This window comes from Balaenoptera ricei, chromosome 10 (genome assembly GCF_028023285.1).
Source record: "Balaenoptera ricei isolate mBalRic1 chromosome 10, mBalRic1.hap2, whole genome shotgun sequence".
NCBI classification, from domain to species: domain Eukaryota; kingdom Metazoa; phylum Chordata; class Mammalia; order Artiodactyla; family Balaenopteridae; genus Balaenoptera; species Balaenoptera ricei.
In genome coordinates this window covers 73,866,822-73,881,799 of record NC_082648.1, presented here as the reverse complement: position 1 = coordinate 73,881,799, position 14,978 = coordinate 73,866,822, and positions in this window count along the sequence as shown.

Below are 14,978 nucleotides of genomic sequence, written 5' to 3'. Positions count from 1 at the left end.
TTCTAGAACTTTGTGTAAGTTAGTTTTTAGTTGGTTAACAAACCACCTCAAATATTTAGTTGTTCAAAAAAACAACCGATTATTATTTCTCATGAATCTATAGATTTACTGATTTGGATCAGGCTCAGCTGACCTTGACTAGGCTCACTCAGGTGTGTGCAGTTACCTCATGGTTGGCTGGGGGCTACCTGGTCTTGGATGACCTTTGCTAGGTACACTCAGTTCACCTTCACATGATAATCACATCATTCCACAGGCCACCCTGGAAACATTTTCATGGTAGTGGCAGGGGTCTATGAAAGGAAGTTGGATCGTGTAAGGATTAATTTTATACTCTGCTTGAATCAAGTTTGCTAGTGTCCCACTAGCTGAAGTATTCAAATGTCCAGGCCCAGAGTCAGTAGAGGAGGTAGTGGGTACTAACAAAGGCATAGATATAGGTAGGCGTGAAACATTATGTCCATCATTTTCTTCTACCACAGGCTTTATCTGAATAAAACAGAGATGGTAACAAAAATAACATAAAAAGGTAGCCACTGCAAGGAACATTAAAATGTGGAATAAACCTAAAGGACTCGTAAAATAAATGATGATACATCCACTTGATTAATATTATGCAGTCATTGGAAAAACTGTGTGAGAATAGTATAAGTAATGTAGGGAAGTATTTCTAATATTTTAAGTGAAAAAGTAAGGTACAAAATTGTATATGCAGTAAGTCTAACAGTTAAAAACATTTATACATATATATACAAATAGAAAAAAATAGAGAAGAATCACCAAAATGTTAATACTAATTAGCCATAAGTGGTGAGTACAGAAAATGTTTAGTTTTTATTCTTTCTTTATTTCCCCAATTTTTCATAATCAATATATAATATTTTATAATCAGAAAAGCATATAAAATAAATATTCTATAAATAGTTGCCTGTGGTAGGCATCCAAATTCTAAGATGGCATCCAAAATTCCCTCCCCCTGCTAAAAACACTCTCAATATAATCTCTTCTCCTTGAGTGTTGAGGGACTGTTTATTATAAATGGCAACTCCATGTTTAGATCATGTTATATAATAAAAATTGAAGGATTTCAAATCTGTAATTAAGGTCTCAAATCAGTTAATTTTGAGTTAATTAAAAGTGAGAGTATTCTGGGTGGATTTGAGCAAATCAGATGAGCCATTAAAAGGGACTGGGCCCTTCCTGAAAAGAAGGGGTTTAAAGCATAAGAAAGATTCTCTTGCTAGTTTCAAAAAGTAAGATGCCATATTGTGAGACCCCCATGTGGCTAGGAATTGAGGGCATCCCCTAGGAGCTAGAAGGGGATTTCTAAAAAAGAAATAGGGACCTTAGTCCCACAGCGCTAAAAAACTGAATTCCACAAACAACTAATGAGGTTGGAAGAGAACCTGAAGCCTCAGAGGAGACTGCAGCCTGGCTTTGAGTCAGTTAACCTATACCCAGACTCCTGGCCCACAGAAACTGTGAGATAATAAATGTATTTTATTTTAAGATGCTAAATTTGTGGTAATTTGTTATGCAGCAATAGAAAAATAATACATAGCTCTTTAGAGCCAATACCCTTTCACTTTTTCTAAGCTTTCTAGATATATGTTGCAAGTAATAGTATATCACTCAAAAATCACGCCACCATCATAGACACAGTTGATTAACATTATTGTGCACATTCATTCTTATAACCTCTCAAATTCCTAACTTAACCTCATTTGTTTGTCAAATGCGTCATCAAGTGAGTCACAAGATTTAAGTTTGTGCTACATGGACAGTCATAGAAAATTATGTAGAACAATAGAGTCTTGAAATTAACAGGTTGTCCAACTATCACAGTTGTAGAATTTTATTAGGTGGATCAATCAATATTTGATTAAACAATATGTGATAATGTTTCCATGGTCATAATTAGTAGCATAAATTTTCATCAAATTTAGAGCCATGTAAACATTTTTCATATGAATAATGTGAAAAACCAGCACAAATGACAGTAACAACCCAGAATTTGACAATGTATAATACTTGGTGTTCCTTTTCTCTTCATTACCCCTGGCAGATAATTATCTTTTCCTCTAAGCCCCAGCTTAGCATCCAAACAATTTTCAAGACAGTACCCTAGGCAACTATATCCATTTCATCTTACTTGGCCTGGGAAGTAAAATCAATTTTCCCTTGAGAACGTAACATTTACTCCATCATTTAAATAGCCCAACTTTTTCTAATGCATTTCAGCAATTGAAGACTAACTAGACAAAACCTGTTTCACGCATTTTCATTACAACTTTAAAATGAACTAATGGAATTTATTATAATATTTTCAAAACAAGAGTTAGTGTTTATGAGAAAATGGCATCAAATCTATTATGTTGATTCTTTTTTCCTGGTGGTTTGCTTAGTCCCAAAGTGGCTGAATACCCTTGTAGCTATAACAATGAATTTGGGCAAGGCCACAACCATATTATCACAAGATTGACTCCATATAAATTCTTTGGACACATCTCAATGGTCCTTTATTCTTCTTACCCTTCCAAGATCATTTACTGTGCAACTGTGGACACACTCTCATCTCAGTTTATTCCCATATAAAATGAGTGATTTAGACTGCAGCAGTGGTTCTCAAAGTATGGCCTTAGATCCGCAGGATCAGCATTACCTAAGAAGTGGTTATAGGTGCAGTTTTTCTGGCTACACCTGAGACTTAATCTATCAGAAATTCTGGGATTAAGGATTGGGCAGCAATGTGTGTTTTAATTGACAGGTCTGCCAGGTGGACTAGATTATCTCTGAGCGACATTTTAGATCTGATGTGTACTGCTTCCAGAGGCTTTAAGTTGTTGCAGACACACTTTTCATCTCTGGTTTTTCGGAGTCCCACTGTGAACTTGGCTTAGGTGAGTGTGAGGATTTTTAGTTAGAGAGGGGTCAAGATCACTCCTCTCTGGGAATGGTGTCAGGTCTAAAGTGTTATTTTTAAAATCAAGGGGTTGCTTGCTTTTGCCCTCAATATACTTTACTCCATTTCCCAGAGGTCCTAGCCACCTATGTCCTCCATCTTGTTACCCTTGGCTCCAAGAAACCACATTCCCAAAAGAAGCGTTCTTGCTTTTGATGTAAATTGAAGGCAGTCTCCATACTGTAAATAGATTTAATTCGTATATCAGAAACTCTTACAAATTTATTGATTATTTACATCAAAAAGAAAGCATGAGAGAGAAGAGGTGATTAGTTTCGGATTTGGACAAAGCTAAGATTTGAGTTCAGATATGATTTTAAGTTGTGTAATGTTTTATAAGTTACCTGATGTCTCTGTCTCTTCCCTTACAATCTGTAAAAATAGAAATACCGACAACACTGAAATAAGACAACATGAATACAATTATCTGGCATGTAGCAGGTGCTCAATAAATTGTGTATTGTTCCATTTCCCAATTTCCACAATCAGGGATTAAATGCCAGACAATTCCATTTTCCAGAACCATTTGCTGTCTGAGCCAGCTGGTGCACGTCAATGGTCCCTACGTTCCAGCCAGACAAACTTCTACCTACTGGTTGGAGACTTTAACTTTGTGACACCATCATTTTCATTCATCATAGCACTTCTTTTGACTACTTTTCAGCCTCCTAATCCCTTTGCCAACAATGACCTATGGTTGGTGGTGAGCAATCTAATCTAGGGAAGCATCCTAGTTAGTAATAATAACAATAATTTAAAATAATAATGAAATTAACATTTATTGAGTATCTACCATGAGTCATGTACTCTATATGTAATGACTAATTGGTTTCTCAAAGCAACCTTTTGACATGGGTGGTATTATTATCCCCATTTTATGGGTGAGGAAACTGAAACACAGGGAAAACGAGTATCTGGCCCAAAGTAGCAAAGCTGAGAAATGACAAAGCTGGACTCTGAGTAAGAATGTAAATAAAACAGATATCTTGTGATCTGAATTTCCATGGAAAATGTAAAAATAACAAGGTACCTTAAACAAAATATTTATAATAGCAATATGGTATTTTAATTATTCTTTCAACAAATATTAATGAAATCTACAACATGAGCCATGCACAATGTAGGAGCAGGGATATAAGCAGGAAAGACAAGCTATCTTATGTTATAACTCTAATGGTTTATAAACAATATGTATCAAATAAGAAAACATGAGATAGTGGTACATATTCTTAAAATATAAAGCAGTGTGTATTTGGGGGACAGGATGTAGGAGAAAAGGAGTCCATTGTATTTTACATAAAGTGGACAGAGAAGGCTTTTTTGTGGAATATTTATTTACCCAATCAGATTTATATTTTTTGAAAGATTATTCAGACTACTGAGTAGAGGTGTAGTTGAAAGATCAGTTAGGATGCTATTGTCCAGGTGAGAGATGATGGTGGCCTGAATGAGGGTGGTAGCAGAGAAAACCTGAGGCCCACCTACTTAGATTATCCTTTAGAGCAGGTATTCTCAAAATGTGTTCCACTAACCAGCAGTGTCAGGCCACACTCTAAATTTGCTGAATCAAAAACTCTGGGAATGAATCCCGGAATTCTGTTTTAAAAAGTTCCCATTCTGATGAATGCTAAAATTTGAAAGCCACTAGTTAGAAGAGGTGACAAGACACGAAGTGGCAACTAAGCCAAAGAAGAGAATCAAGATGATTAACTTCTAATTTTGCTTGTTTATTTTTAGAGAAGAGAGTGTGAGTAACAGACTTTACTCATTCCAGAAGAGTAAGGAAGATGAGAAAATTTTCTCTTTGCAATGAAAAAACTTCAGAATCAGTGTTGGGTATCTAGCTAAAAGTTCCTCAGCCATTTCTGCAACTCAAGCTTTGGTGGACCACTACACTACTTGACTACTCTCTCTTATTTTCTTCCTCCCTTCTCTTTTTTTTTTCTCTTCTCTGCTATCTTTATTTCCAGTTTCCATTTATCTGTAATGTTTCACAGTTTTCCTCATCCTTGGCTCATCCAATCTATGAGCTAAAAGCTAAAGCCTAACCAATTATTTTTCCTTTAATATAATTTTCTAAACAAACACAGTTCTTGTTCAATGAAGAATTCTGGATCAGCTATTGAGAAAATATTTTTTTTCACCCCCACTGACTGGAGAAGTCAATTTTGACTTGCAAAGATTTGAAAATATCTTAAGAATAATTTCAGTAACTATTCGATTATTTAGAAAAATTGAAATTAAATTTTAAAACTGTGCTTAAATGTTGCCAAAGATGTTCTTTAAGAATATTAAAATTACTGACAGCTTTGATGGATTTTCATGTCCATTATTTGGGACTTCAAACAAAGAGTATAATTTCAATCTAGAGATTTTATTGCTATTCAAATTAATTTTTATGAATATCCTCTCAAAGTCTTAAACCAAAAGAACAGTGATTCCACTCCAATTTTTTAAAAATCATTTTTCAAATTTTGATGTCAGTACTATTATACTTTAAAATCTGATACAGAATTGAATCGACAGCTTAATAATTTATTATTTAATAATAAAAATTTATTTTTTTCCTTTCAGTTATTTTCCTGCAACAATGTTGTACCTCTTCTTAATATTGATGTGATAGCACTGTATAACAAAATTCTTTTCTTTTAGAACTGTTGTTCTTTTATAAGAATGCTGCTCTATTAATCATAAGTGTGGCAGCTCAATGCTTGGATTGCAGCATAAAATGTAATTTATTAAAATCTGTTCCAGGCATACCTGAGACAGGGATTTCAGTATTTATTAATGCTTTCTCCATTTTAGGCTTAGGGAAAGCTGGATTAAATGCAGTAAAACTTGTGACACTGTCTTCACGTTCATTTTTTTGAGGGACAAAAAGGAGTCTCTCTCAAATAGACTAAAATAGAGATCAACTTCTGAAGGCTGACATTTTGGTGCTTTTTCATCTCCTAAAGAATTGCCCTTATAATTAAGTGCTAAGCCAAGGCACTTCTATAGAATAGTGAAATGGTCTTATACAATTTTGGTTCTGCATGGTCCAGACCAAGACCACCTTCATTGGGTTTTCTTGCATATATATATTTATATACACACACATATGCTGTAAAGGTAATCTACTGTATTTTTTGGTAGATTGGTTATTTGAGTATGTATTTAATATATATTAAAGAATAACCTACTTCTTATTTCTGGTAGTCAGTATGGGAAAAAAGATGATAATTGGTTGAGGGTAAGAAAGCACATACTTTGTAAGCAGTTAATGATAGAATAGTAAATGTATTTAAAATAGCTGCTATTTAGAATTCAACATTTCTGTTTTCAAATTAATTTCTGCAGTTTTACATAATATTTGTTAACAGCTTCTCTGGTATTATTTTAAAACAAAAACAAAAAAAAATCTTTAAAGGCATTCCAATATCTATCTATTAAGGTCTATGGTGACTATATACTATGTCAGCTGGGCTAGACTGAACTACTTCCCAGAATTCCCTTCCTTCTATGCATCCTGTTAAGGTGGGCCACAAGGGAGATTCTTAGAAGATTTCGGAGGGTGGAAAGGAGGTAGCAATCATTTTGTACCATTGTTGCACACCTGCTGACTCACCTTGTTGGTGTGAAGGAGCATTTGGACCAGATATGTGTATTTGGCTCTGAGGCGTCTACAGGATGCCCTCATCACCGAGATAAGAGTCAGCAAGAATGGACACAGGATTCGGACAGCCCCTGGGGGATTGCAGGTCATGCGCATGAGAGTCCAGTCTGTTGCTGAGCTTCCCTTCCTGACTGCTGTCCTGTGGGCTTCAGGCTCCAGCTCACAGACTTAGAGAATGCACTTATGGTTACCAGAGGGGACGTGTAGGGGGCAGGGATAGTTAGGGAGTTTGGGGTTGACATGTACACACTGGTATATTTAAAATGGATAACCAACAAGGACCTACTGTATAGCACAGGGAACTCTGCTCAATATTATGTAACAACCTAAATTGGAAGAGAATTTGAAAAAGAATCGATACATGTATGTGTATAACAATCACTTTTCTGTACACCTGAAACTGTCACAACACTGTTAATCAACTATAGTCCAATATAAAAGAATAAGTTAAAAAAAGAGAGAAAGAAAATAAAAGAAGTGGAGAAAGCCTTGCAGGGACTGTTGAAGCAGGTCCCTCTCCTGCGGAATGTGTAGGCCAATTCCCTGCAATAATCCTTTAGCGTGCGTGTCTGTGTTTCCTAGTGGTTGACTTCTGACAGGGAGTCCCAAACCTCTTTTCTTGGCCATCAAGCGTTTCTTGATCTATCCTAAATTACCTTTTAGGTCTCATACCCATGTACAGTTCTCCACATAATATAAAATCAAACCATGATTATCTACTTATTACAGAAACAGACCAAGATCTCCTGTAACTTTATTAGCCTGGGTGCTTCTTTAACCCCATACTTCCCATTTGGTACCTATCAAAATATAATTTTTTGGTGATGGTGCTGGTTGTTTTTTGTTTGTTTTTTTCATTTGTTTTTTGGTGTTGGTTTATTTTTTGTAGTTTGTTTTTGTTTTTTGATATTTTGTCAGTGTAAAGAATTTCTTCTTTTGAATTACATTATTCTAGGTGTTGCTTACTTCCCCACTCTACCTCTAATGGTAAATACCTTTGGAGTATGGCTCACATAATCTCTTTGTATTTCTTTCCATGCAACATTGAACACAGTCACTTGCCCATTAAGTTCTCATAAATAACTGTTGGATCAAAATGACCCTGTCAAAAATGATGAAGGGTCTGAGATTTTACCTGACTTCTAAGCTAATGAGTTACCCTGCCACAGTTTCATAGGTTCTGGCAGAAGGCAAGAGACCCATAGGATAGAGACAAAGGCCTTTATGACTCACTATACAGCAGACAGCATGAGCTTCATGTTTTCATCAGGTACCCTTGCCTCCAAAGTCCTATGGGGACCATGAGAAATGGCCCAGGTGGATGCTGCACAATGAGTCTGCATCATAGATTTGGAATCCTGAGCTTAGGTTTTCCCCAATCTTATTATGGAGGGAGGAAGATACTATCTGTATTTTCCTGGTCAAAAAACACATGTGTCCACTGACTCACAGGGAGCCTATTTCTATCCTCTCAGGTTGCTTACTATAAAAACATTCTTGAAAAATAGCCTAGACAAAAATTGTCATAATGTGTGCAAACACTATGGACAATCACCACCCCCCTCCCCAAACAGAATCATCTACTGGAAAATAGTAGTTATTTCTTAAACTCAGTGAAATGACATTTTGAATATCCTTTATATTTAAAATAGCTAGGTTTTCTTATAGTACGATTTTTGTCTTTTATAGATTTCATCCCCAAATATTTACAGCTTGGGACAAAAATTGGCTCATACTTTTATAATTAAGTACCATTGAATCTGGCTTGTTATCCTACTTTAAAAGCATATTGCAAATCACATACTATTAATCTCCATGGAGATAGCTGAGCTGCCAGTCACCTCTTAAGTCCACAAAAAAAAAAAACAAACAAACAGTGGACTGTGTGAAAGAAATTGGAGCATTTGGGAGTGTACAAAAAGATTCATTTAGCTGAATTGACTTGTATATTTCCAGCAACACTAAGTGGGAATAGAAATTCATATGCCAGTAATATATATTTTGGTCCAGTATGCAAAAGTTTGTTTCTTTGCAGCAATACAAATCAGACAGAGTACCAATTCTTTCCTTCTTTTTCTTTTTCTTTATTTCCTCCAAGCTAGCCTTCTATATTCAATTTGGATATTTAAATCATGTTAAAGTTTCAATGCCTAAATATTTCATTTCCATTCCAGTCCCTAAGGTTCATCCATTTTAAAGATGGATGATAAATCTATATCAAGTTGTTCCTGGGAGATATGGTGACCAAAATAGCTTACTTGAGATTTGAGATGTACATCCAATTTCACTCTTTTTCTATGCTAAATTTTATAACCAGTGTCTTCCAAAGGGATAAAAGAAATATGGCACTTGTAGTGAATGGTTGCAGACATAAACCATTTTGGTTTTTTTGGTTTTTTTTGAATACATGGTTGATAGTTAACTGTTAGGAATGAGGTAAAATAGCAATGAAAAACACATTTCTAAAAAAGCCAAACCATGAAAAATATTGATATACATGCAAAGTCTGCATATAATTGCCAGCAGTTTGAATTTGAGTTTTCTTTTTTTTTTTTTTTTCAAATATGGATTTATATAGAAAGCATCAACTGATTTCATGATTTTAGAGGAAATTTGTGTGTGAATGAAGATAATAAAATGAATAAACTCTTAAATAAAAGTTCATCTGACTGTATGGCATAATCATATATGTTACCTTATTTTATCTTTATGTCAGTTTTATTTGATATACAAGGAATTATGAAAACCTTTATTTTATGGCTATTAAAATGGATTCAGAGAGTTTATGTGTTTTTCCCAAGGTTACAGAGCTATTAAGTAATAGTGTTTTTACTAGAGCTCAGCATTTCCTGTCCAAGGTTATTTTCACTATATTATAAATTAACTTTTCATTGATAATATCCATCACTCTTAAACTTTCAATATGTGTCTGGCACTGTGTAAGGAGTTTGCTTGGTCTATCTCATTTAATTTTCCATAATATCTCTATCAGACAAGGTCAATTATTTTCTTAGATTATATCTAATAGGTATTAATTAATTTTACAAGGCCACAAAGAGAGTAAAACTTAATCCCAGGCTTAAACCCTACATATTTCAGAATAAGGAATCTTCACTGAAATGCAACCCTAGAAATTAAATAGATTCAGCCACCTCCCAATCACACATACCCATATCACACACTAGGGATTTTGAAATACTCTTCTGTCAATAATAAAATATAGTTTTAAGATTCCATGAACTACTTATACTTTAAGAGAAACTCATTAAAAATGTAAATACAAGCATGCTCTTTTAGCCAAAGGTTAAACCTTGGAGGAAAATATCAACAAAAAATCCTGTTGATAAATAACAATTTCTGTAATGTGTAGTGAATAAAGTATCATCAACCAAAGCAAGGCATCTCTTTCAAACGTCATTTTGAAATATGTTTGCAGGTGAAATATTTTTATTTCAACTGCAGAGAGTTAACATTACATTCACTTTGCACAACATCCAATGCTTATTTGATCTGGCTGATGATTCAGAGGCAGGAGCTAAGCCTAGGTTCTTTGTATTATTCTCTGCAAATTTCGTATTACTCTGTGATGCTCTGGAAACAACACAATTGTTACTCATCTCCCACAGGAAAAGCCAAGCTGTATATAAAGCTGTAGCCAGTCAGCTCTGTTTCTAGAGCAGTGTTTTATAAGGAGAAGTTTCCTTGCAATTTTGTTAAGGAAAGAAAATTAATCAGAATGCATTCAAGTTCAGAATCCTTCAAATCTGTGCCACGTCCATCTCGTAGATCTTGACATCACATTTTAATGCAGTAGGAATTCAGAGAAAATTAGTCTGTCCTGCTTAAGAAAAAAAAAAAAAACCAAAAAACCTACAGAAAGATTCTTTGTGTTGGCTTTGCCTTTTCAGAAATAGATAAGACATAATACAGTATTTACAAAGAGCAGCATCACAGAGACTGAGACATTAGATCAAATTCATGGTTAGAGAAATAGAGAAAAATGGATTTTTCTAGTTTTCTATTTGAATTTTAAAATTTGTATTATTGAATTATACTTACGATACTCTTAATTATACCTGTGGTATTCTTTTACATTTTCATGATAAATAATTTACATTTTATGGGAAAAGGAAAAGAAACACTCCGATGGCCCTTTTCCCAATTTATTCTTTGGACCAAACTTTTTAGCAAATCTGTTACACCGAAGTTGTTACATGCTCTTACTTAACGTTTAAATCTACATGTTGAATGAGCTTAGTGATAATTTTCACAGTATTCTTGAGCAGATGTGATATAGGTAGAACCATTTCTCATTCTACTCTATGAATGAACTTATGGTGAAATATTAAGTAAATAAATTTTATTTATTTTTCTTCTTTCTTGTATTCCTAGGTGACCAACAGAATAAGTCTTTTTTTTTTTTAACATCTTTATTGGAGTGTAATTGCTTTACAGTGGTGTGTTAGTTTCTGCTTTATAACAAAGTGAATCAGCTATATATATACATATATCCCCATATCTCCTCCCTCTTGCGTCTCCCTCCCACCCTCCCTATCCCACCCCTCTAGGTGGTCACAAAGCACCGAGCTGATCTCCCTGTGCTATGTGGCTGCTTCCCACTAGCTATCTATTTTACATTCGGTAGTATATATAAGTCCATGCCACTCTCTCACTTCGTCCCAGCTTACCTTTCCCCCTCCCTGTGTCCTCAAGTCCATACTCTATGTCTGCGTCTTTATTCCTGTCCTGCCCCTAGGTTCTTCATAACCACAGAATAAGTCTCTTAATTTAACTTTTATTTATAATAAGATGCTAAATGAATTATTTTATAGTGCTATTAAAACATTCTAATTTTCCAGTGTTGCCAATTTTAACAGTTTCACCTGGTTTAGTGATACCTAGTTTTAGTTAGGATTATTTGAATGTGTAGCTTAGTGGAACTAATAGATCCAACTGCAATAATTATGTGTTTTGTTAAGAAATACAGCAATATTTTAAAAATACGACTGTAGATGGAGCATTCATGATAAACTTCCATTTATTAGGCCACAAAAAACCTCCCAACCCCCAATATACTCTAAAAATAGTAATAGTTGACCATGTTCTCTGATCACAATGTTGTAAAACTATACATCTGAAAAATACAGAAAAAAAATTTTCCTCTTCATCTACATCAAAACAAATCACAAAACTGTCTCTTAAGCAACTCAGCAGTTACAGAGAATGTTCAGTCACAAATTGCAAACTCTTTAAAATTATGGCAATTGAAGCCTGACATAAAAAATGTATGGGGCAGCTAAACAGGTCTCAGAGGAAACATAAACTTAATACATACACCTGTGAAAAAGAAAAGAAGGAAAAATAACTCAGGCATTTAAGACACAATGATAGGAAAGGAAAAGTAAAGATAATGACAGGAAAGCATAATGAGGAAAATGGCCAATGCTAAAGCAAGAATTAATGAGTTAGACAAATGCAAAGGAGAAGCAAGAGGGAATACTCCTTGTGCTTATTCAGTACCCAGTTTGAAGAGATGTCTGCTGCCTTATCTTGCAAACGTAAGAGAAAAATCTGAAGACCAGTGAGGTTGGCAGAGCAGAAAGATAAAAGGCTCTGGTTTCTTCATTCATTGAATCCACACTTACTGAGTAGTTCCTCTGCTCTAGGCATGATTCAAAGCCTTGGAAATGCATTGGAAAAAACGCTGTAAAAAGTTTTGTTCTCATGGTGTTTGTATTCCAGTAACCTTAGGGAAGATCAACCAACAAAGAAAAAACTTGGTAAAGCAAATTTTACAGTATACAGAGATCTCTGGAAAAAATAAAAGCAGAGTAAGGCACATCAGGAAAGCTGTGGATGGCATTTATTTTAAATAGGTTGACCAAGGTAACCCTCATTGGGAAGGTGATTTTTGAGGAGACTTGAAGGAGGTGAGGACATTATCCATCCAAAGGCCTCAGGGGAGTATTTACTATGAAGCTAGCTAGCAGTATGATCATATGGTCACAAGTTTTTGTAAAAATTTCAGAAATTAGATTTTTGTTAGCTTCAGTTGGGTAAGGTCACTCACTGTCTGTCAACTTCTAATTCCCCTCCATTATACTCCTATTCTTGTAGGGATGTATCCAAGTGCCATAGTCATTTTTGGAAAACCAGCTAAATAGAAGTTGAACAGAAGGTAATTTAAAATGATTACATGTGATATAATTTTGGTGGGATACACATATATAATTCTCAGTCACTTCCATTTATTGTTATGTTATGGCTAACCATCCCTTCATAGGAATAACTTCCAGTAAATAATTCTGTTGCTCAAGGAATGATACTTCACATGTTGTGACCTAAAGGTGAAGGGCCAGAGACAATATAATGTTATGAATTATGGTGCCCATAATATCATGTTATTACTCTAGTACCTAGAGTTTTTCATGTTTGTGGTATTTTTCAGCTTTTTTTAAGAATTATAATTTGTTGTAAATTCTTTTTGACTCTAAGAAATATTTACTTTTACTTTATTTTATGGTAATAATATTGTATTGTTTTCCTTAAGAAGATTCCAAATTTTATTTGTTTACACAAAACTTAAAATTGCCCCTAAAAGTTACCAAGGAGGTGCATGTCTGGTGTTTCTGTGAAAGCAGGAGGGTCACAAAAGTGTATTACAAGAGTTTTTGGTGCACAATGAACAAAGAGGAGGGGCATAGTAAGAGATTAACTCAGAGTGGTTTTACAGGCCCAGTCATATAGGGCAGTCCAATAGAAATATACTGCAAGACACATATAGTTTCACAGTTTCTAGTAGCCACATAAAAAAGTAAAAGAAAAGCAAATTAATTTAGCCACATAAAAAAATAAAATAAAAGCAAATTAATTTAGCAATATATTTTATTTAACCCAACACATGCGAAATATTATCTTATAAAATACCTTAAATTATTATTTTAATGTAATCAACATATAAGCTATTAATGAGATAGTTTGCATTCTTTTTTGTCATACTAAGTCTCTCAAGTCCAAAGTATATTTTATACTTAAAGCATACCATCATTTGAATCAGGCACATACCAAGTCATCAATAGTTGTATATGGTTAGTGGCTAGTGAAATGGACAACACAACATTAGAACATTGTAACTTTTAATAAAATGGACAGAGATTGGAGGGCTGTCAGCAGAGATGTGGCATGATCTGATTTACAGTATAAAGAACAGACTGTATAGATATAAAGTTTGAAGTAGAGAGACTGATTAGGAGGCTATTGCAATAATTCAGCAGGAGAGGATGATGCTTTAGATCAAGATGGTAATGGATCTAGTAAAATATAGCCAGATTCTGTATGTATTTCATAGGTTAAGACATCAGGATTTGCTGATGAATAAAATGAGAGAAAGGGATAAAATATTATGAGACATGGACAGACGATAATACCATTATTGAGATAAGGAAGATTATAATAAAAACAGGTTGAGAGGTTTTTTTGTTTGTTTATTTTTTGCGGTTTTTTTCTTTTTTTTTAATGATATTGTTGTCAGTAAACCAACCAACCTTAACTCTTTATGTGAGATTATAAATGTCTTTATTTTGTAAGTCATTTTGAGTTGTACTTCTTTACAGCTGAAAGATGAATGCACATATTATTAAAGGTGGAGATAAGTTTACATTTCGTTTTTCTAGATTTTTCATAACCCTATACCCCAATAAACAAAATGTAAACCTTGTAAATTAAAAAAAAAACAAAACAAAACTTTGAATGCTCTATAAATAAGATGACTATATGCCTGATTATACTTGAGCAGAGCCAACTTATACCTGCTTTCTCAGTATAATTATTGATAGTAGCCCCTTTCATTCTCAAAACTCCTCGTTTGTATGATAAATTACATACTTGATGTATATTGTCTATTACAACAATATTGTCATGTTACAAACCACCCCCAAACTTAGTGGCTTATAATAACAACTATTTATTACTTTTCATGAATACGAGATTAGTTGAGTGGATCTGCTGTTTGAGCCAGTCTGGATGCTCTTGGCTGGACTTGCTTATGATTCGGTGGTCAGCTAGCAGCTTGGCTGGTACCTGACTGGTCTACATGAGCTCAGCTGAGATGACTTGTCTGTTTCACTTGATCTTTTCTCCTTCAGAAATACATCCCTAAGCTTGTTCTCATGGTAGATTCAGTTTCAGGAGGATAAATAGAAGTGTACAAGCTCAAATCTAGCATACCATCACTTTCACACTAGTATACTAGCATATTCTGTTAGCTAAACAAAACCACAAAGCCAGCTCAGAGTCAATGAAGGAGACAACAGCTAAGTTACATGGCAAAGGTTGTTAGATATGGTCTAGTCATTAATTGGG